Source organism: Schistocerca gregaria, chromosome 1 (assembly GCF_023897955.1).
Source record: "Schistocerca gregaria isolate iqSchGreg1 chromosome 1, iqSchGreg1.2, whole genome shotgun sequence".
In the NCBI taxonomy this organism is placed as follows: domain Eukaryota; kingdom Metazoa; phylum Arthropoda; class Insecta; order Orthoptera; family Acrididae; genus Schistocerca; species Schistocerca gregaria.
The window spans coordinates 351484773-351507667 of NC_064920.1; the positions used below are offsets into that span (position 1 = coordinate 351484773).

The 22895-nt window shown below is 43.5% G+C and overlaps 1 protein-coding gene across 2 annotated transcripts in view; it reads left to right on the plus strand.

Annotated features, from left to right (window-relative positions):
- LOC126345346 (uncharacterized) overlaps positions 1-22895 on the plus strand; it is a 997319-nt gene that overhangs the window by 340935 nt on the left and 633489 nt on the right. For both annotated transcript variants that reach the window (XM_050002094.1, XM_050002095.1), the window contains one exon: positions 4260-4330. The gene's annotated coding sequence lies outside the window, so the exon portion shown is untranslated. The remainder of the gene's footprint in view (positions 1-4259; positions 4331-22895) is intronic.

The window sequence follows — 22895 nt, forward strand, 5'->3', positions numbered from 1 at the left end:
AAGGTCATCAGACAAAAAAAAAAAAAGTATCACCCCTAAGGCTATCGTTACAAGAATCATTTAATACCTTGTAATTCCGCCCCTGGATTTGATAACCGCCTGTAATCGGTTATAAAAGGGATCCAAAAGGTTGAGCAGGTACGTCGAATCGAGGTTAAGCCACTCAGTGTGCATTTTATCGCGCAATTCCCACAAATTGCAGGGATGCTCATGTCGGCGTAAACCCGCTGTTGCAGTACGTCCCACAGATTTTCTACAGGGTAAAAGTAAGGTGATTTTGTAGGCCAATCTAGATGTGCTGAAATGAGGTGGAGTTCATAAAACCAGTCCCAATATACTCTAGTGATGTTTTTGTGTGCCTGTGTGAGTAACGGCCTTTTTCGAAGAGACCGACTCCTGATGTTCATTGCATGCATTTACTGTCGCAGTGTCCTCTCTAACAGGTGGGGACAGACCTTCATACACTGCCTGCAGCATTTCCTGTCGGTTTGGAAGCGATTTTGATTCATAAGCCGTGAAACAGGTCTCCGGTCCGTCTCAGTCAGGATCTTTCTCCGGCCACAATTCTGACGTCGTCTCTCTTGGCCTCGATTGTTCCATTAGAGCCTTATGCTCACGTAAAAGCAGTGCGCGCGTGTTTGAGCACGACAAGCCGTCTGTAAAGGCTTCATCTGTCCGTGCGCACTAGGGTGACTAATTTTGTCCAGTGAGCCTATTACCATATTTTATCACCAAACCCGCTGCCAGAATACGCAAGAGCAATGCGGGAACCAATGAGTTTTTTGACTGATACGGTGATCCCTCGTGACATTCACGGTGAGCCTATTACCATATTTTATCATCAAACCCACTACCAGAATACACAAGAGCAATTCTGTAACCAATGAGTTTTTTGGCTGATGTGGTGATCCCTAGTGACATTCACGGTACAAATTTGGAGTCCAAAATCAGCTGGATTATTCTTAAAAGAATTCTAACATCAGTGAGAAATTCGGGGGCACATTTGTGTTTGGTCCCCAACCAACAGTCTGCTCCCAGTAGCTGAGTGGTCAGCGCGACAGAATGTCAATTCTAAGGGCTCGGGTTCGATTTCCGGCTGGGTCGTTGATTTTCTCCGCTCGGGGACTGGGTGTTGTGTTGTTCTCCTCATCATCATTTCATCCCCATGGGCGCGCAAGTCGCCACAGTGGTGCCAAATCGAAAGACTTGCCCCCTGGCGAACGGTCTGCGCGACGGGAGGCCCTAGTCAAAAATGGTTCAAATGGCTCTGAGCACTCTGGACTTAACATCTGTGGTCATCAGTCCCCTAGAACTTAGAACTACTTAAACCTACCTAACCTAAGGACATCACATACATCCATGCCCGAGGCAGGATTCGAACCTGCGACCGTAGCAGTCGCGCGGCTCCGGACTGAGCGCCTAGAACCGCGAGACCACCGCTGCTGGCAGGCCCTAGTCACATGACATTTTTTTCGTCAACCAACAGGGGCGGTAATCTACTTGCACGAGGGTATCTCTTAAGTAATATTTTATGCTGTCGCTCTGCCACAGTTTTTATTTCTTGATGGCACTATAGTTTATCTACATGAATAACGCATGTAACATGAACACTTTAAGAAATCGTATGAAACACTTCACATATCAAGTTCTTACTTGGCTTAAGTTCTAGCGATACGTGTATCAGAATAACAGAACTAAATATCATAATCATTTTCCTTAAAAATGTAAACATTAGTCGGGTTACACGCATCAAAAATACTGTCTACGTGGACAGCGACGAAAGTGCGATTGCAGCGAAAACTTTTGTAAGTGGGTTGTTGTGGTCTTCAGTCCTGAGACTGGTTTGATGCAACTCTCTACGCTACTCTATCCTGTGCAAGCTTCTTCATCTCCCAGTACCTACTGCAACCTACATCCTTCTGAATCTGCTTAGTGTATTCATCTCTTGGTCTCCCTCTACGATTTTTACCCTCCACGCTGCCCTCCAATATTAAATTGGTGGTCCTTTGATGCCTCAGAACATGTCCTACCAACCGATCCCTTCTTCTTGTCAAGCTGTGCCACAAACTTCTCTTCTCCCCAATCCTATTCAATACTTCCTCATTAGTTATTTGATCTACCCATCTAATCTTCAGCATTCTTCTGTAGCACCACATTTCGAAAGCTTCTATTCTCTTCTTGTCCAAACTATTTATCGTCCATGTTTCACTTCCAAATATGGCTACACTCCATACAAATACTTTCAGAAAAGACTTCCTGACACTTAAATCTATACTCGATGTTAACAAATTTCTCTTCTTCAGAAACGCTTTCCTTGCCATTGCCAGTCTACATTTTATATCCTCTCTACTTCGACCATCATCAGTTATTTTGCTCCCCAAATAGCAAAACTCCTTTACTACTTTAAGTGTCTCATTTCCTAATCTAATTCCCTCAGCTTCACCCGACTTAATTCGACTACATTCCATTATCCTCGTTTTGCATTTGTTAATGTTCATCTTATATACTCGTCTTAAAACACTGTCCATTCCATTCAACTGCTCTTCCAGGTCTCCTGCTGTCTCTGACAGAATGACAATATCATCGGCGAACCTCAAAATTTTTATTTCTTCTCCATGAATTTTAATACCTACTCCAAATTTTTCTTTTGTTTCCTTTACTGCTTGCTCAATATACAGATTGAATAACATCAGGGAGAGGCTACAACCCTGTCTTACTCCCTTCCCAACCACTGCTTCCCTTTCATGTCCCTCGACTCTTATAACTGCCATATGGTTTCTGTACAAATTGTAAATAGCTTTCGCTCCCTGTATTTTACCCCTGCCACCTTTAGAATTTGAAAGAAAGTATTCCAGTCAACATTGTCAAAAGCTTTCTCTAAGTCTACAAATCCTAGAAACGTAGGTTTGCCTTTCCTTAATCTTTCTTCTAAGATAAGTCGTAAGGTCAGTATTGCCTCACGTGTTCCAGTATTTCTACGGAATCCAAACTGATCTTCCCCGAGGTCGGCTTCTACTAGTTTTTCCATTCGTCTGTAAAGAATTCGTGTTAGTATTTTGCAGCTATGGCTTATTAAACTGTTTGTTCGGTAATTTTCACATCTGTCTACACCTGCTTTCTTTGGGATTGGAATTATTATATTCTTCTTGAAGTCTGTGGGTATTTCGCCTGACTCATACATCTTGCTCACCAGATGGTAGAGTTTTGTCAGGACTGGCTCTCCCAAGGCTGTCAGTAGTTCTAATGGAATGCTGTCTACACCCGGAGCTTTGTTGCGGCTCAGGTCTTTCAGTGCTCTGTTAAACTCTTCCGTTTCCATAATATTGTCCTCAAGTACATCGCCCTTGTATAGACCCTCTATATACCCCTTCCATCTTTCTGCTTTCCCTTCTTTGCTTAGAACTAGGTTTCCATCTGATCCCTTGATGTTCATACAAGTGGTTCTCTTATCTCCAAAGGTCTCTTTAATTTTCCTGTAGGCAGTATCTATCTTACCCCTAGTGAGATAAGTCTCTACATCCTTACATTTGTCCTCTAGCCATCCCTGCTTAGCCATTTTGCACTTTTTGTCGATCTCATTTTTGAGACGTTTGTATTCCTTTTTGCCTGCTTCATTTACTGCATTTTTATATTTTCTCCTTTCATCAATTAAATTCAATATTTCTTCTGTTACCCAAGGATTTCTACTAGCCCTCGTCTTTTTACCTACTTGATCCTCTTCAGTTTTCTTCAGTTTTAATCTAGAGGTCATAACCAATAGATTGTGGTCAGAGTCCACATCTGCCCCTGGAAATGCCTTACAATTTAAAATCTGGTTCCTAAAGTGGGTATCTTGAGTATTCTAATCAGAAATAACATCGACACCTGCTAAATATGCACAGTTTTTTTTCTCCCATGGTCTTCTGGATATTCTTATGATTCGTCTGTGTGACTTTTAAAATGATTAGGCTAGTCATTTTTACAGCATTAAAACTTTGTACTTACTACTCTTCCGCAACGATCAAGGTGCCCTCCAACCGTTTAAGGATGAGATGAATCCAGAGTCCCTTTTGGTCACTATCGTTTACAATTTTCAAAGTTTCCGAAGCTGACTTCAAGCTTAGGGCATTCTCCTATAGGGTACAACTTATTCATTTCTGTTTCATTATGAGTTCCCACATCTAGCGACGAACGAAGAAAAGCTCTTTTTGACTTTCTGCTCCTCGCGGTGGAATCGAAATGAAGTTGCTAATTCAAATCTGGTGTCTCTCTGTTCACAGGTGGTCCGTTCTTACGCTTCGTCACACACCACGAGCCCTGTCGCTGGATACTCCGTGAACCCGTGAGCAAGGTAACGTACAAGCTGCGAAATGGCCAGGAACAGCGCTGCTTTTAAAATCATTCTATTTTCGGTTGTGGTTAGTGTTTAGTATTTGGCATTAACGTGATTCACGGACAGAGCTATCGTCTGGAAAACATTTCTCGCTTTCGGAGGCTTTACCTATAGACTGCAACGCAAAAAATGCTTTACATACGTGAGGCCCGCATAAAAAATATGTATACTTAAGATATATCGACAGCATTGCACGCACACGAAAAGCTCTTTTTCTACGTTTAGCTCACAATGAGAAACAAGAGAATGTGGCCGGCCGGAGAGGCCGAGAGGTTCTAGGCGCTACAGTCTGGAACCGCGCGACCGCTACGGTCACATGATCGAATCCTGCCTCGGGCATGGATGTGTGTGATGTCCTTAGGTTAGTTACGTTTAAGTAGTTCTAAGTTCTAGGGGACTGATGACCTCAGGAGTTAAGTCCCATAGTGCTCAGAGCCATTTGAACCATTTTTGAAGAGAATGTGCTGTGGCTGGTGTGCGAAATAGGGGATTGAATGTGTTTGCCTCTGTATTGCAGTGACTCCGGCCATGTTGTGGTCTTCAGTCAAAGGTTTAGTAGGATGCACTTCTAGACGCAGGCAACCCAATGAATAGCTTTGCAAAAAAGTTTGCTGTCGCATATTCCTAAGCAATTCCTGTCGATGAAATGCGTTTGCAGCGAGAAATATATATTTTTTTAATATGTTGCTTGTGACTGCGACATTAATTATAACAACTATACATCAGTGTCTTTCACTCCGAAATAAATGTTTAAGTGATTAATATTTAATGTAAACGAGGCACATGGAAGAAAACTAAGTAATGTGTTCATTATATGAAAAGCAATAAATTCATCCCTCAGTGAGACAGCAAATCGACGGCCACGAATGTGGGCGGAAACACATGTTGTTCCTACAACACAACAGAAGTTTGGCTGGGAAAAACTTACACATCCTCCTAAAAATCCCTACCTCTGCATGCGATTTAAATGTTTTCGGAGCCCTGAAAGAAGACACACAGTCGTCGATTAGATTCGGTCGAAGAGGTGCACGCCTCGTTATACTCATCATTCCTCAGACAACCGCGAACATTTTTCAATGAAGACAATGACAATCTTGTCTCACAGTGGGATAGATGTCTTAACAATTACGATACTTACTTTTGGAATAATAAACAATTTACTTAGTTTTTTCCATGAATTACGTTTTCATTGTACTTCTACTTACACTTCGTTAGCAACAGTATCACTTTTACAACACAGAAAACCTTCGATTGTTCGAAAATGCGTTCCCATCGAATTCTTATTAGTCGTTTTCCGATATTCTAGGAGAGTAATGTGGTTTAGGTAATGTGCAGGTGCGCTCTGGTAAGAGGTCTTATTTTAGAGCGTGAAGCACTAGACAGTTGGAGTTGCTGTTTAGCAAATGCGCCGTATTTGGATAGGTGTAATAAATTACGTGTCCATCCATGGAATCTTGAAGTCTGGTATTTCTGTTGTCGTTGTCTTTAAATTGCTATCCTGTTCTGGCCTTTTTTCCTGCATATTATCTGCCTGAGGTGCCAGAAACAAGTTGTAAGTGGTCTGTTGACAGGTGGCGCGGTACTTTGCCGAGTCCCGTGAGCAGATTTAGAAATCCGCAGTTAGAAGCAAGAGCGCATTAATCATTGGTTTTGTAGCGCTGATAAATTTAATCGCATTTCGCCAGTGTAAGAGATCTCGGCGGCCCTTAGTTGGACTCCTTCGGTAGTGTAGCAGCGTAATATATTTATTTGGGATCGACAATAAATATTTCCGACTTAATTTTCGGAGCAATAATGCGACCGGTGCGACTCCAAACCCGGACCGCGAGTGAGACCTCGCACGACCACACCGACACTCCGAGAACGATACGAAGGAACGGGTCGTAGGTCCAACGCACCATGGATCAGAATGACTCATCAACGCTTTTGGCGTGCTGTGGAGGCCACAGTACTAAGCTTCGCCGCCGTCGTCGTCACGGAAAATACGTATCTGCAATTCTATTGCTCACGGATAAAAAAACTTACAGTTTTGATGTAGCTTCCTTATATCGCAATGCGGTGTAAATGCTGTGTTGAAATTTCCTGGCAGATTAAAACTGTGTGCCGGATCGAGACTCGATGTCAGGACCTTTGCCTTTCGAGGGCAAGTGCTCTGCCAACTGAGCTACCCAAGCACGACTCACGCCCAGACCTCACAGCTGTACTTCTGCCAGTACTTCGTCTCCTACCTTCCAAGCTTTACAGAAGCTCTCCTGCGAAACCTTGCAGAACTCTCCGCTGCAGAGTGAAAATCTCATTCTAAATGCTGTATGGATTACAAGCGTATTAAACAAGGACAGGAAGAAGGTACCTGCCTTTCGCGGAACGAGTACCACCTACACCAGTACTCTTCAAGGACTGACTCAAGGACGTAACTTGTCGCAAACTTCTTTCCGTTCCTTCCTCATTACAGAGGCCTTAAAACGAGCGAGATGGTGCAGTGTTTAGCACAATGGACTCGTATTCGGGAGGACGAAAGTTCAAACCCGCTCCCGGCTATCCCGATTTAGGTTTCCCGTGATTTCCCTCAATCGCTTGATGCAAATTCCGGGATGGTTCCTTTGAAAGGGCACGGCCGACTTCCTTCCCCATTCTTTCCTAATCCGATGGGACCGGCGACCTCGCTGATTGGTCCCCTCGTCCGAATAAACCAACCAATCAGAGGCCTTACGACGACGCTGTAGTGCTGCATCTCCGGGTATTTGGAGTAACAGGGAAAATTTGCTTTTTGCAGGGGCTCAGGGTTGTTATTGAGGCCGGATGCTTCTAATCATATACCTGTTGGTTTAGACGTCTCCCTCACACCTGTATTTCTACGGTTTCGTTATGCATCTTTACAAAGGCAAAACAAAACAGCACCTCGCATCAGAATTCGCACAGTATACGAGCACGAGGTGCTAGAACGCCCGGTGTTGACAGCTCGTATTCCGTCTTCACAGGTGCCGCCTGTTCTGGCCGGTTTTGACGGCACACAGACGCGCACTCGGCCAGCTCGTTATCCACGCGTCCCTGCTCGCGAAACGGCGCCGTACCCGCAGAGGAGGCGCTTGGCCTCCTTCGTCCTCTGCCTCCAGTGCGGCTGGCACTGTTTGACGATACGGTGACTCGACCACCATCTGCGCTGAAATTCTAACCTAAATGCCATTATTTGAGGGCAAATAAAGCGTTTGCTCAAGATTCGCTTTCGAATGAACCATTTGTGCGGCCTCAGGAAAAGTTTCCATTCACACTCAGCCTGCAGACCGTCGTATTCTGGAAATTCCGACACATTCGCTGCCGGCTGCCTGCCTCTACCATCAAACTTTTCAGAACCAAGTATTCACCCTACGGCGCTGCGCCCACTCTCTCCGGTCGGGGACGAACGGACAAATAAAGCCACAGAAAGATGAGACTTCAGTTTCGTACGAAATATTTGAAACCAATTGCGGATCAGTGAAGGGTTAACCGCAATTTGCCGGCCAGTGTGGCCGAGAGGTTCTAGGCACTCCAGTCCGGAACCGCGCGACCATTACGGCCGCAGGTTCGAATCCTGCCTTGGGCATGGATGTGTGTGATGTCCTTAGGTTAGTTTGGTTTAAGTAGTTTTAAGTTCTAGGGGACTGATGACCTCAGATGTTAAGTCCCATAGTGCTCAGAGCCATTTGAACCATTTGAACACACAATTTGACCTCCAGAGAATAGGAGAGAAAAGCCAAAATTACAAGGTTTTGGCAGGTTTTACCCTGAATGGTAGCCATGAGAATAGGGGGACAATAACTTGAGGAGCGCACTGTGAGACGTTTCGAAGCCTGCACTGTATCGTCCGAAATAAGACAGCTGTAATCTCTCTATAGTGGTGGTTCCTGATGTGTCCGCCCAGATATAGTGAACAAACAAAAGTTTATGCAACACAATTTCCATAAAAATATTCTCCACAATGAAACAAAAGAAGCGAAGGTTCTTAATAAGTGGAATAAAAATGGTTCCTAGCCCTTCAGTAAGTGAAACAAAATAAATGATAGCTCGTAAGTAACGGAGTCATTTAGCTTTCCACAATCACAAAGTAAATAAATAAGTTCTGATATACTTGAAAGAGTTAATAACATTTCAAATTTTAAAAGATTTTCGTTAAAAAACAGTGAATTAAGTTTCTCTAGTCATCCTCTATAATGAGAAGGATCTTGAAGTCTAATAACTGTCGTCTAAAACGGAAAAATAAGTCGGGTTCAAAACCAAAGTCCAAATCCAAGCTTCATCAAGATGAATAAACGCATAACAACTCTCATGGGGCACTTCGCTGAAGAAGTATTGAGAGCCAACAGTAACGAAATATCTAAGACCGACAACGATAGAACCTAAAGTCTGACATTATCTTATTGGCTATAAGAACAGTACAATTATTACCAAGTTCCAATGAGCGTGTCACCGATCACTAATTAGTGTCCCAGCTGAGGTGATGTCCAGAAGTTGATGGCCCAGTTCTTGGTGTGGCATAGAGTAGATGCTCCGCTGAAGAGTGTAAATGTCATTCTGCAAACATCCTCCAGGCTCTGGCTAAGCCATGTCTCCGTAATCCTTTCTTCCAGGATTGCTAGTTCTGCAAGGTTCACAGGAGGACAGGAGGAGGAGGAAGGAGATTAGTTTTGAACGTCCCGTCGACAACGAGGTCATTAGAGACGGAGCGCAAGCTCGGGTGAGGGAAGTATGGGGAAGGAAATCGGCCGTGCCCTTTCAAAGGAACCATCCCGACATTTGCCTGAAGCGATTTAGGGAAATCACGGAAAACCTAAATCAGGATGGCCGGAGACGGGATTGAACCGTCATCCTCCCGAATGCGAGTCCAGTGTGCTAACCACTGCGCCACCTCGCTCGGTGGTTGACAGAAGAGCTTCTGTGAAGTTTGGAAGGTAGGAGACGAGATACTGGCAGAAGTAAAGCTGTGAGGACGGGGCGTGAGTCGTGCTTCAGTAGCTCAGATGGTAGAGCACTTGTCCGCAGCAGGCAAAGTTCCCGAGTTCGAGTCTCAGTCCGGCACACAGTTTTAACCTGCCAGGAAGTTTCAAGTGAAATATTTACAAACGCTGCACAAAACGCAGCCTCATCCCTAATAACAACAAAGACTGTAGAAAATGGCGGAAACTGCTTACCGCGATCCCTGTTGCGCATTCATTCACGTGATTCCGACCAAAACTACAGCGTTTCTCTATGTACACTACTCACTTGCTGTAGCACTCAGTCTACTACTAACATACATACATCTCTAGTTAGTTAATTGTTTATTCATCCATACATCATTTATAAAAAGATGTAAGACGCACAGTAATATTAATTTTTAAACTAGTCCTTAATAATACTCCATTGGTCATTGCCCGTACTACACAAAAACCTACACTATATTGCACTGCAAACGCACAAAAACACACACACACACACACACACACTCATTTAGCTGGATCCTGACTATACTTCCATCATTCTGTTGAATTATTCGTGCTGTCGCTACAGCTCACCTGAATTTGGAAAGAGGTTAGAATTATCCATCGCAAATGATTTTACATTACGCTTCATTAAACTTCGGCAGTTTACTGTGGAATGACAGTTGTTTATTGTCATATAATTTTGATTTTTCCATTCCCTGCTCTGTGTTACCTAAATAAACGTTGACCTTGTAGGGTAAATTCTGAATAGGTGTGGTTTAATTGACATAGTAAATATTTGAAGTTTCTGTTGACTCTTTAATCTTCTCGGGCAACCTGTCGGGTTTTCGTTGACCCTTTAATCTTCTTGGGCAAGCTGTTGAACAATTTTATTCCCTAGTAGCAGTTTTGCATTTTTTATTTGTTTACTCTTAGTAGATGTAAGTTGATACATGTTCGTTTCCTACACAAATTGTGCCGTTATCGGTTTCGAATCGACAGATTCATTTTCAGACGGCTCTTGACGTTCAGATTACATTAATTGTTGTTTACATTAGCTGTAGACTGTTTCCCCTCTTGTGGCCGTACTCCTTGGTGTACAGCAATAAACCATGTGGCACAAGGCCTATAGGCTGACAACTAATGTAATCTAAACGTGAACAGTCGTCTGAATATGAGTCTGTCTTTGCAAACAGATAAGGGCGCTTTTTGAGCAAATAAAGAGCATTGGCTGGTTGCCATTTTCTTCCTTGCCATATTCAGTTTGTATTTTGTACACAGCCATGGTTTCAAAATGTTAGTTTTCGACAACACCTATGTAAGTTTGGATTGGCTCTTGTTTTATTATCGTGAACCCTGCTGTTTATTGGTTTTTGTTAAGATGTAACTCAATTTTCGTTTTCTTTCTGATGAACGCTGACAAATCTGACAGTAACTTTGTGTACCAGGTGGTTCTGGAAAAATGGAAATTTGTGGTAAGTTCTATGGGGCCAAACTGATAAGGTCATGGGTCCCTAGGCTTGCACACTACTTAATCTAACTTAAACTAACTTACGCTAACGACAACACAAACACCCATGCCCAAGGGAGGACTCGAGCCTCCGACAGGGGGACCCGCGCTAACGGTGGCAAGGCGCCTAGACCCAGGCGGTTCTAATGCGACCAAAACTTCCTCTAGCAGCGAGTGCTCTCCTAGACGTGACGGTGGAGATGAGACGGTAACGGTAGAAGCAGCGCTCGCCCCACTTTGGCGTTGCGATTCTGGGTCTGGCAGATCAACGAGCTGTCCCCTAGTCGTGGCTGTGGGTCAGGGCCGGCGAGCTGGTAATCCGCACTGGCCGGGCGGCTGGCCTTTCCTGTTTGGCTGCGCCTTCAGCGGTGGGTGCCGCTCCCGAGGATGCGTGCTGGCTGTCGTTATCCCGCGTCCGCTTTGTCGTGGCTGTCTGGCGGCCGCTTTCAAACGTAGTGTATCTGATTATTCAGTTTCTCCCGGCGTGTATGCCGGTTCGTAGTGCCCAGCGGGCACAATATTTTCGGCAATCAGACATGTCGGCATCGTCATATGCACTGACGTCCTCGCTATTTTTTTCCATTCTCTGCTCTTCGGGGATCAGAGCGGGCTGTTTTAGGGTTTCCTGTTTACCCTTTACAGCCACAACGTTTTACAACCAATTTTTATTAGATTTTTTCCCTTTCATGGAATACAGTGCTATTTCACTTTGAGATTATTACGGTTTTACAAATATTCTTTGAAACCTGTTGTAACTTTACAGTATAATCGTTTTGACGTCATCATATTACAATGACCCTTTGGAGCACGTTTTAATTTTATAGTATAACCAATTCGACATTACCATAATTTTACAAATATTAGATTTTCATTTTTACCTTATTAACAGTAGTTTAATGCTGATGGGCAGCGGTATGCGGAGGGATGGAATAGGTAAAATATTTCATATTTCAAGGTTTGAGTAGAGACTGCATACGCAGATGAGGTGTCTTAAGTACTATGTACCCGGTCAGAGCTAGTTTTCTTGGACCTTAGGTGTAATTGGGGCTCCTTAAGAGGGTGTTGATCTTGTGATCGCGGTATCATGGTTCTAGCGATATTGGTGGTCGAACCAAACTAGCTCTGACCGTGTACATAGTACTTAAGACACCTCATCTGCGTGCCCAGTCTCTACTCAAACCTTGAATATATATATATATATATATATATATATATATATATATATAAGAACACCGTGAATTCATTGTCCCAGGAAGGGGAAACTTTATTGACACATTCCTGGGGTCAGATACATCACATGATCACACTGACAGAACCACAGGCACATAGACACAGGCAACAGAGCATGCACAATGTCGGCACTAGTACAGTGTATATCCACCTTTCGCAGCAATGCAGGCTGCTATTCTCCCATGGAGACGATCGTAGAGATGCTGGATGTAGTCCTGTGGAACGGCTTGCCATACCATTTCCACCTGGCGCTTCAGTTGGATCAGCGTTCGTGCTGGACGTGCAGACCGCGTGAGACGACGCTTCATCCAGTCCCAAACATGCTCAATGGGAGACAGATCCAGAGATCTTGCTGGCCAGGGTAGTTGACTTACACCTTCTAGAGCACGTTGGGTGGCACGGGATACATGCGGACGTGCATTGCCCTGTTGGAACAGCAAGTTCCCTTGCCGGTCTAGGAATGGTAGAACGATGGGTTCGATGACGGTTTGGATGTACCGTGCACTATTCAGTGTCCCCTTGACGATCACCACAGGTATACGGCCAGTGTAGGAGATCGCTCCCCACACCATGATGCCGGGTGTTGGCCCTGTGTGCCTCGGTCGTATGCAGTCCTGATTGTGGCGCTCACCTGCACGGCGCCAAACACGCATACGACAATCATTGGCACCAAGGCAGAAGCGACTCTCATCGCTGAAGACGACACGTCTCCATTCGTCCCTCCATTCACGCCTGTCGCGGCACCACTGGAGGCGGGCTCCACGATGTTGGGGCGTGAGCGGAAGACGGCCTAACGATGTGCGGGACCGTAGCCCAGCTTCATGGAGACGGTTGCGAATGGTCCTCGCCGATACCCCAGGAGCAACAGTGTCCCTAATTTGCTAGGAAGTGGCGGTGCGGTCCCCTACGGCACTGCGTAGGATCCTACGGTCTTGGCGTGCATCCGTGCGTCGCTGCGGTTCGGTCCCAAGTAGACGGGCACAACATCGATGTACTGTGGAGATCTCACGTCCCAAGTGTTGAGCAATTCGGCGGTACGTCCACCCGGCCTCCCGCATGCCCACTATACGCCTTCGCTCAAAGTCCGTCAACTGCACATACGGTTCACGTCCACGCTGTCGCGGCATGCTACCAGTGTTAAAGACTGCGATGGAGCTCCGTATGCCACGGCAAACTGGCTGACACTGACGGCGGCGGTGCACAAATGCTGCGCAGCTAGCGCCATTCGACGGCCAACACCGCGGTTCCTGGTGTGTCCGCTGTGCCATGCGTGTGATCATTGCTTGTACAGCCGTCTCGCAGTGTACGGAGCAAGTATGGTGGGTCTGACACACCGGTGTCAATGTGTTCTTTTTTCCGTTTCCAGGAGTATATATATATATATATATATATATATATATATATATATATATATATATATATATATATATATATATATGTGTGTGTGTGTGTGTGTGTGTGTGTGCATGTGTGGTAGTGAATCGTCAGTTCTTTCATGTAGATGTGGGGCGGTGATGGTGTTTTCTGTGAGTGGTTCCAAAATGGGAGCCAGGTCTGCGTACATTTTAGCAGTGTTCTGGGCTATTGTGCAGGATGGGGTGATGTGGTAGAACCTAGTCTTTCGCGTGTGGCGTGGTTTGTCGAAATTAAGTCCTCCAGGTTGGGCCTTTTATTTAATATGTGTTTACCATAGCTAGCTCTCAGTTTGGCTAACTGATAGGAGTTGTACTCTGGTTGTTCGGTAGACATCAATACTGGGTGGGTGGTAGTTTGGCAATGTTGCAGAGAACTCTCCTTTCTGTGTATAACCTATTTGCTACTGGTGTGTGCATATCTCCCAGGGGGCTGCTGCGTATTCCAGGACCACCCGCATATGTACGAAATGCAGTGTATGTACTGAAGCCATGGATGCGACCTCGCATTTGTCGGGTGATTTGTTTATGAGGTAAGTCACGTGGGTCTTCCAGTTAAAGTATTTCTCAATATAGGTCCCGAGGTATCTGCTGTGTCGTTTAGTCTCAAGGGGGTGTCTCAATGTGCTAGGCGAATGTCGTCTTCTTTTTGCTGTCTTTTCTCTATTAGATGTCTGTGTCTAAGAAGGACTGTGTTTTTGTGGGGTTGTATCGTATCCTTTATCTGACCATCTGCTTTTGTAGAAGGAGGAGGTACGAGCGTTTCTTGCGTTATTTTGTTGTAGTGCGTAGTCCAGTGCACCAGTAGAGTGTGTCATCTGCTAGAGTCCAACTGTTTTGTTCTGTGTCGTCACGTTAGGTACGTGAGCAGTGTATAGGGTATACAGGAGTAGAGACCAGATACCGACCTGGGGGACCCCATCTTGTGGGGTGAAAGCTTCGGAAGCTAGATTGGCGAGATGCACCCTACACGTCCGGTCTGGGATATATGTTGTGATTAGTCAAACGACATCACTCGGAATGCACATATTAACCAGCTGTAACAGCAAGTGCTTGTCCAATAGTTTGTCAAAGGCTCACTTAGTATGCAAGAACACTGTAAGTGTGCACTGTCCTTGTTGAATCCTTTAGTTACATCGTCAGTCAGTTTGAGAAGTGGGTCGATTGTTGAGTGGATGTGTCTGAAGCCCGTCTGTGTGAGGGGGGAAGTACCTTAGTATTCGACGTAGGTCTTTAATATGTCAGTCAGTATTCGTTCGTAAGTCTTCCCTCTTACGTGCGGAAGGGTTACTGGTCTGTATTATTTTGGGTCTGTCCTGGATTTGTCGGATTTTTGGATCGTGACTGCCTTGCTGGTCCTGCAGTTCGTTGGTTTCGTCCCGTTGTGTAAACAGTAACTGAATATGAGGGATAGGATGGAAATTAGAGTGTGGAGAGGAGCTTCTTTTTGATCGTAGATACGTCATACGTCGTTCCTCTGGGACACAGTTGCGTTCAGAGTATATTCCGTCCATTATTTCTGTGTCTGTGATGTATTTAGAGAGGGCTCGTTGTTCTTCGGTTTCAGTGGTCCGAACGCCGACTGGCGTTCTCGACATCGATTCCCGACGATGGCCACTCTTTGTCTAACATACGTCTGGCCACATTGGCATGGGGTCTAATATGCCCTGGTCTCTGACGCTTCCCAATAACGCTCGTGTTTTAGTTGACAGACATAAGACAGAAGTTACTCGGTGCTTTTTCAGTATGCGTCTGATTTTGCAGATATCGCACTGGCATACGGCGAAAAGGCAGTGCCTTTTTCCGTCTCAGCAAGCTGTACTGCAGTGGAGGGGCGCACTGCTCTAATAATGTACCATTACGAGTTACCGTTATTTCGGAACACAATTCTGAGATATTCTCGTTCCCGGAGAAGCCTATATGTATCTAAGATGGTGCTTCCCTCTGTACTAGCATTTATAGTACCCCAGTCCTGTGCAGCTGCCTGCCTGCAACTACAAATCAATGAGCATTTCCTTCCGATGCACACCATTACCCAGGATGCTATCAGCTCTTCTCTTGACTATGACGTCAAAGGATGGTGATTTCTTTCTGCCGCGGTCTTCATAGTGAATCGTTGGGATGAATGGAGTTCAGATGTGCGACGAAGTCACCGAGTTTACCCCTTCCATTGAGCAAGGTGATGAATGCATCGTCAATATAATGGAAAAAGCAAGTGGGTTTTCATTTGAGGGAGTTCAGAGCTTCCTATTCGAAGTGCTCCGCATTACAAATTCACAACTACAGGCGAGAATGGGCTGCCCATCGCGACTCTCTCCGTTCGTTCGTACGTGGAGGTCAGGACACGCCCGAAAAGGTCAGTGGTCTTACTGCCAAATTTCTGACCAGTGAGTTCAGCTAACTCTCGTACAGGATCCTGCCGAAAAGTGAAACGACGTCATAGCTCAGCAACATATCTGAGTCCTTCAACCAGAAGCTGTTGAAGCATTTCACAAAATATAAAGAATAACGAAAGTGTTGCGGGCATTTACACGCATAGGGGCTTAATATGTCTCTCAGGTACCTTTTTTAACAAATATGTAGGCGACCTAATCTTGCAGACAATAGGACGTTACCGGACGCTTCTTCCAGGATAAACTTGGCTGTTAGAAGTATTGCTTCATTCGCTCTCGCTCTCCGAATAGTCTTGCAGTGCGCAATGCTCAGCAGTCCACACTAGACCACCAAGTAAACCGTGTATGAACGCACACTCTCCCACTTTTCGTTTCCTGTTTTACCAGAGATACTGGGTCATTCGTAGGGATAGTGGATCATTCGCCACTTAGAGACATAGAACTGTGTTGGGTTGAGTAGTGGTGAGGAAGGAATCGGCCATGTACTTGTGTAAGGAACTGATACACCTGTGTCTGCTTAGACCGTACGCATCCGAGTCTGCAGATAACCAGATACATTGGAGACGAGACATTTCATTAAAAATCATAATTTCATATAAACATTTTATGAAGTAGATCAGTAAATATTATGCTGCAGTTTAGAGGCAAGATGTGTATATAGTGTATATACCTTTCCGTTTTATGTAGTACTTGGCACTTTTGGCGTACCCACTAGACAAAAAACCTTATATATGACGTCACATAAATAAATAAGTAAATAAACCGAAATAAAAATCGATCCGGAGTGAAAAATCAAAACCATAATTGGCAGTTATTTGAATTATGTTCTAAAAACATCTTCACTGTCTTAGCCATTGCTCGTTCGCAGAAGAAAAGTGTCACCAACACTCATGAAAATCGCTCGTGGTGCTTGGATTAGAAACATTGGCTTTACAGACAGTTTTTAGTGCGCTCCTTCAGCCAAGGAAAAAACATAAAAGTTTACAAGGGATTGCGAAAGAACGTGAGTCGGCATGTCTTTCTTCAGCACTTTCGCGAGTGGAACATGGCTATAACATTGGATCGTGTTATAAAACTGGACAAGCCGGTTTTTTGTGCTTGTCTGGAGATATTACTGCCTCGAAACGGACGACTGCCTAAAAGAGTTCATCGACTTGACAAACATTTCGCTGGCGAAGCTGCGTCTGTTGTAGAGATGTTGTGATCGTTTTGTTGTACAAGATCGGCTCTGAAGCCTGTCATCAAAAAATAACAACGGGAGGCAAAGTTAGCAATGGGAAAGATAAGTTCAGTGAACTTACTAGGAAAATATGCTGTTATTCTGTCAGCTGGTGGAACCATCTGTGACTCCAAGAGGTAAACATATGTAGTTACAATTTACTAACGCGAAATATCTCAATACAAGTCACTACATCATATTTTTAAGACGATTACTTAAAACAGACATCTCCCTGTTTTAAAAAACAAATCGTCCTCTACGTCTACTGACTCACATAAAATAAATTTTATAGTTTGTAAAACTACCATACGCTGCCTACAATAGACTACAGTAGTTTTCCTACCAGCTTAGATCAGTTAAGTCGTTCCCACATTAGCAGTATATTTGATGTTTTGCGTACCTATCGGGTGTTAACTCATAACGATAAGTTTCTTTGTATAAGCGATCAGTGTCTTACCAGATTCCCCTAAAAATCGGAAGCAGTGAACTGTCTAGAAATTGAGGATATATAAAGGGCGGGGTAACCGACTGAATAATTTTGTTCTACATAGTTATAACCTATCATTACTGAAACTCTACAAATAATGTACATAGTGCCAGCATACTTCATCGAGATAAACACAGCATTAATTCCGCTTTTGTGATGAGTCCCCATTAAGAAACAAGTTTCAGTTCCCCGACATGCCATCCCGATTTAGGTTTTCCATAGTTTTTCTCGGCCACTTAAGGTGAAGACCAAGGTGGTTCAAATGGGAAAGAAGTAGGATGTTACAGTCCGCCTGTAATGAGCTCGTAGTAAATGGGACATTAAACCCCAAACTCACTTTCTTCCTTCCTTCGTCTCTGACAACGAACTACTAAAATAATTATGCAAAGAAATCCTCACTCCAGTCACATATCTAATCTTAAATTGCATATGCACGCATTTTGTGTACTGTACGATAACGCAGAACCATACTGCAGAAACGCTGGAAGTTGAAAAACACGGCATCAACTTAGGCGCCACTATGTGCCACCGTCAAGATTTTGTCAATGAAAAGTGCAATCCAGTTATGCGTTATCTTTGCTTGCTAAATTCATGTCTAGTACTGTAGAGCAATTTTTCGATCTCGAAGAAGACGATCATCACGCGTCCTGTAATTCTACAACAATTCGATGCCGACATCTCATTAAACTCAAATCTTCCCCCATTTCCTTCCCTATATCCCAAGCTCGCAGTTGATGTTCATCCGTATTAGACGTAGAAATGGCGTATCTTCCATCACGGAAGGAAGCACAAATCGTGTAACGTAAGGTTTACTATCTTAGTATCAACGAGGTTTCGTAGAAGTGAATGGTACGTACCGGATTTTGATGCAGGGAGTGATTTTACATATCTTCAAGTGGAGTATGTCTGTTTGTTCACGACAAACAGTAGATTTCCTTAAGCGAAAGCGAAGTGAGAGAAACTTTAAAGCAGGAAAATAGCTTTCAGTATTTGGCATGCAGAATAAGTAAAGAATCAGAAACATAGGAGAAATTTTTAAAAAAATGGGCAAAAGCGAGAAGGACTCGCGCACTGAGGGTTCCGTGCAAACTTAGTTATGTACAAATATAGTTTATACAGCCTGGGAATCGAGAGTCTCAAGGATTTTTCGTTGGTAACGGTACCGATAATGGCAACGTATTGGTCCCGGGAATTCCAAGACCGTATCAAAATCTCTACAGTGCTTCTTCAAACTAATCTAGACATACAAAAAGAAGCGGGCAGGGAACGTCAGTTTATATATTATATTTTACTTACTAAATCACGACTGCAACCAAAATTTTATGTTTGCATGCAGGCAGTAATATTTGTCTATTATACATTTGACGGATGATGAACGCAACGTATTTTTTATGTGATATACTGCTAACGGAACATAGATTTTAGTATGTGATATAAATTTGAACATGATACACCAACATGTTCCAGAGAAAAAGGGATCTTAAAGGACGGACAGATAGACAGACGGATGAAATGAAAAAAAAAATTTTTCATGTGTTATAATTACAGATTACCAATTTCGGATTTTTTCCTTTACTTTTACTGTGAAAGCTTGCTTCTTGATAAATTCCATGATACGATGTCAACTGGGGGCATTGATGAGTGATTTTCCAAACATTACGATATGTTACGTAAATGGCCGTGTCTTTTGCCTGCATTGTCTTATAAGTTTATAATTTTTATATCGACAAGGGACCATATACCTTACTACATGACGTAAATTTAAACTTAATACGCCAAACTGTTCCAGAGAAAAAGATGAACACATGGATAAAAAATGACACAAAAATATTTTTTCATGTGAAATGATTACAAATAAGCAATTGTTGGATTCCTTCCTTTACTTGTGCACTGTGAAACTTTGCTTAATGAGTCTAAGTCAACCGAGACACCTATAGGTTTTGATGAGTGAGGTTTCCAATATCAAAATATGTAACATTAATGGGCATATATTTTAGATGAAGTGACTTAGAAGCTTAAAATTTTTACACCTCCCTGGGACCATAACATGTGACATAAATTTTAACTTGATACGTCTTCCAGTACCTGAGAAAAACTGACTGTGCTTAACAGTCGAACAGACAGGTAGACGGACAATAAGGCGATCCTATAAGGGTACTCTTTTTACAAAACGAATCACGGAACTCTAAAAACAAAAAAAAAAGAACAGTAGTAGCAATTTCAATAGGAGCATTTCTGTAAATTAAAGAAAATTTTCTGTGGCCGTTGGCAAGAGTAACTAAGTAATGGATAGCAAAATATTTCGCTTACATCTACATGTACGTCTACATCTATACTCTGCAAACCACCATGAAGTGCACAGCAGAGGGTACGTCCCACTGTACGAGTTACTGGGCTTTCTTCCCGTTCCATTCACATATGGAGCGCGGGAAGAATGACTGAATGCCTATGTGTGTGCAGTAATTATTGTAATCTTATCCTTACAATCTCTATATGAGCGATACGTAGGTTGTTGTAGTATATTCCTAGAATCATAATTTAAATCTGGTGTTTGAACTTTGTTAATGAACTTCCTCGGGATAGTTCACGTCTATCTTCAAGATACTTCAGTTCAGTTCCTTCATTATCTCTGTGCCACTGTCCCACGGATAGAAAAAACATGTGACCATTCGTGCTGCCCTTCTCTTATAAGTTCAATATCACTTGTTTCCCTATCTGGTCCGAGTCCCATGCACTTGAACAATACTCTAGAACCGGTCACACGAGTGATTTGTAAGCAATGTCCTTTGTAGACTGATTGCACTTCTCCAGAATTCTACCGGTAATTTGAAGTGTACCATCTGCCTTACCCAACACTTAGGCTATGAGATCATTCCATTTAACATCACTACAAAGTGTTACACCCAGGTGTTTGTATGCGTTGTCTGATTCTAACAGTGACTCATTGATCTTAATAGTCATAAAGTATACGTTTTTTTCGCTTGTGAGGTGCACAATTTTACATTTCTGGACATGTGGCTTTGTATGATTCTTAATCATGTACATTTTAGAGACGGAAAAACAGTACAATATACAGGAGACTCTGGGTCTTGAGAAGAGACGAGGATGAATGTAGACGAAAATGAGAACTATTTATTAAAAAGACAAAAATAATATGTGGGGCTGTCAAAACGCAGAATTAGAAAAAGCTGTGATTAACAGTAATCAAGTGAAAGAAAAGAAATCATTGAGCATTAGATAAAACCAGTTTGTGTAATAAAGGAGACTTTAGAAAGACCGATGAATGGGGTAGTATCAATGGATAGAGAAGGTGCCACCTGTAGACGATTTTATATCACAGTCATCTTACTGAGAAACTAATAGATTGGTACGAAACAAGGAAGAACGGAGTTATAATGACTACAGTTTCTTCCCAGACTCGTAGAAAACGCTGATACTATCAGAAAAGTATTTAGGCTGACCTCAGAATCACAGGTTTAGTGGATACTTTCTGAACGCGGGGTGTAAATAATAGTAACCAGCAGCCCTTCCAGGAGCAGCAATAGAAAGAGAAGTAGTTTAGGAAGAGAGGGCGCAGAACCATTGAACATGTTATTTTCTAAAGGAAGTAGGCAACTGGCTGAAAGGCTAAATTTGAATCATCTCGGCCTCTTGAAAACGGGGAGTCAAACGCAGACTTCTTCAGAGGAAAGGTATTACCTGTCGGTGTTCTTCGAGGCGTAGAGTTACGTCGATTCAAGTGCGTACAGGCAGTCTACATCTACATCTACATCCATACTCAGCAAGCCACCTGACGGTGTGTGGCGGAGGGTACTTTGACTACCTCTATTGATTCTCCCTTCTATTCCAGTCTCGTATTGTTCGTGGAAAGAAAGATTGTCGATATGCCTCTGTGTGGGCTCTAATATCTCTGATTTTATCCTCATGGTCTCTTCTCGAGATATACGTAAGAGGGAGCAATATACTGCTTGACTCCTCGGTGAAGGTATGTTCTCGAAACTTCATCAAAATCCGGTAACGAGCTACTGAGTACATCTCCGGCAAAGTCTTCCACTGAGTTTATCTATCATCTCCGTAACGCTTTCGCGATTACCAAATGATCCTGTAACGAAGCGCGCTGCTCTGCGTTGGATCTTCTCTATCTCCTCTATCAACCCTGTCTGGTACGGATCCCACACTGGTGAGCAATGTTCAAGCTGTGGGCGAACTAGTGTACTGTAACATACTTCCTTCGCTTTCGGATTGCATTTCCTTGGCATCTGCTTTACCGACGATCAACTTTATATGATCATTCCATTTTAAATCACTCCTAATGCATACTCCCAGATAATTTATGCAATTAACTGCTTCCAGTTGCTGACCTGATATATTGTAGCTAAATGATAAAGGATCTTTCTTTCTATGTATTACACTTGTCTACATTGAGACTCAATTGCCATTCCCTGCACCATGCGTCAATTCGCTGCAGATCCTCCTGCATTTCAGTACAATTTTCCATTGTTACAACCTATCGATATACCACATCATCATCCGCAGAAAGCCTCAGTGAACTTCCGATGTCATCCACAAGGTCATTTATATATAATGCTAATAGCAACGGTCCTACGACACTCCCTGAGGCACACCTGAAGTCACTCTTACTTCGGAAGACTTTTCTCCATAGAGAATGACACGCTGCGTTCTGTTATCTAGGAAGTCTTCAAACCAGTTCATTAGACGACTGTGGGGACCTGTATCGAACGCCTTGCGGAAGTCAAGAAACGCGGCATCTACTTGGGAACCCATGTCTAAGGCCCTCTGAGTCTCGTGGACGAATAGCGCGAGGCGGGTTTCAAACGATCGTCTTTTCCGAAACACATGCTGATTCCTGCAGAGTAGATTTCTAGTCTCCAGAAAAGTCATTGTACTCGAACATAATACATGTTCCAAAATTCTACAACTGATCGACGTTATAGATATAGGTCTATAGTTCTGCACATCTGTTCGACGTCCCTTCTTGAAAACGGGGATGACCTGTGCCCTTTTCCAATCCTTTGGAACGCTACGCTCTTCTAGAGACCCACGGTACACCGCTGCAAGAAGGGGGTCAAGTTCCTTCGCGTACTCTATGTAAAATCGAACTGGTATCCCATCAGGTCCAGCGGCCTTTCCTCTTTTGAGCGGTTTTAATTGTTTCTCTATGCCTCTGTCGTCTACGCGTGTGAGTAATGTGGAGGGAATTACTTGAGAGATCTGACTGAGTTTTTTCCTGATGTTTCATACTTTTAGGTGGCAACTCTGTGATAGATTTTCAGTCATCAACGTGGAAAAGGCGAATGTTGAAGAAGCTGACTTAGCT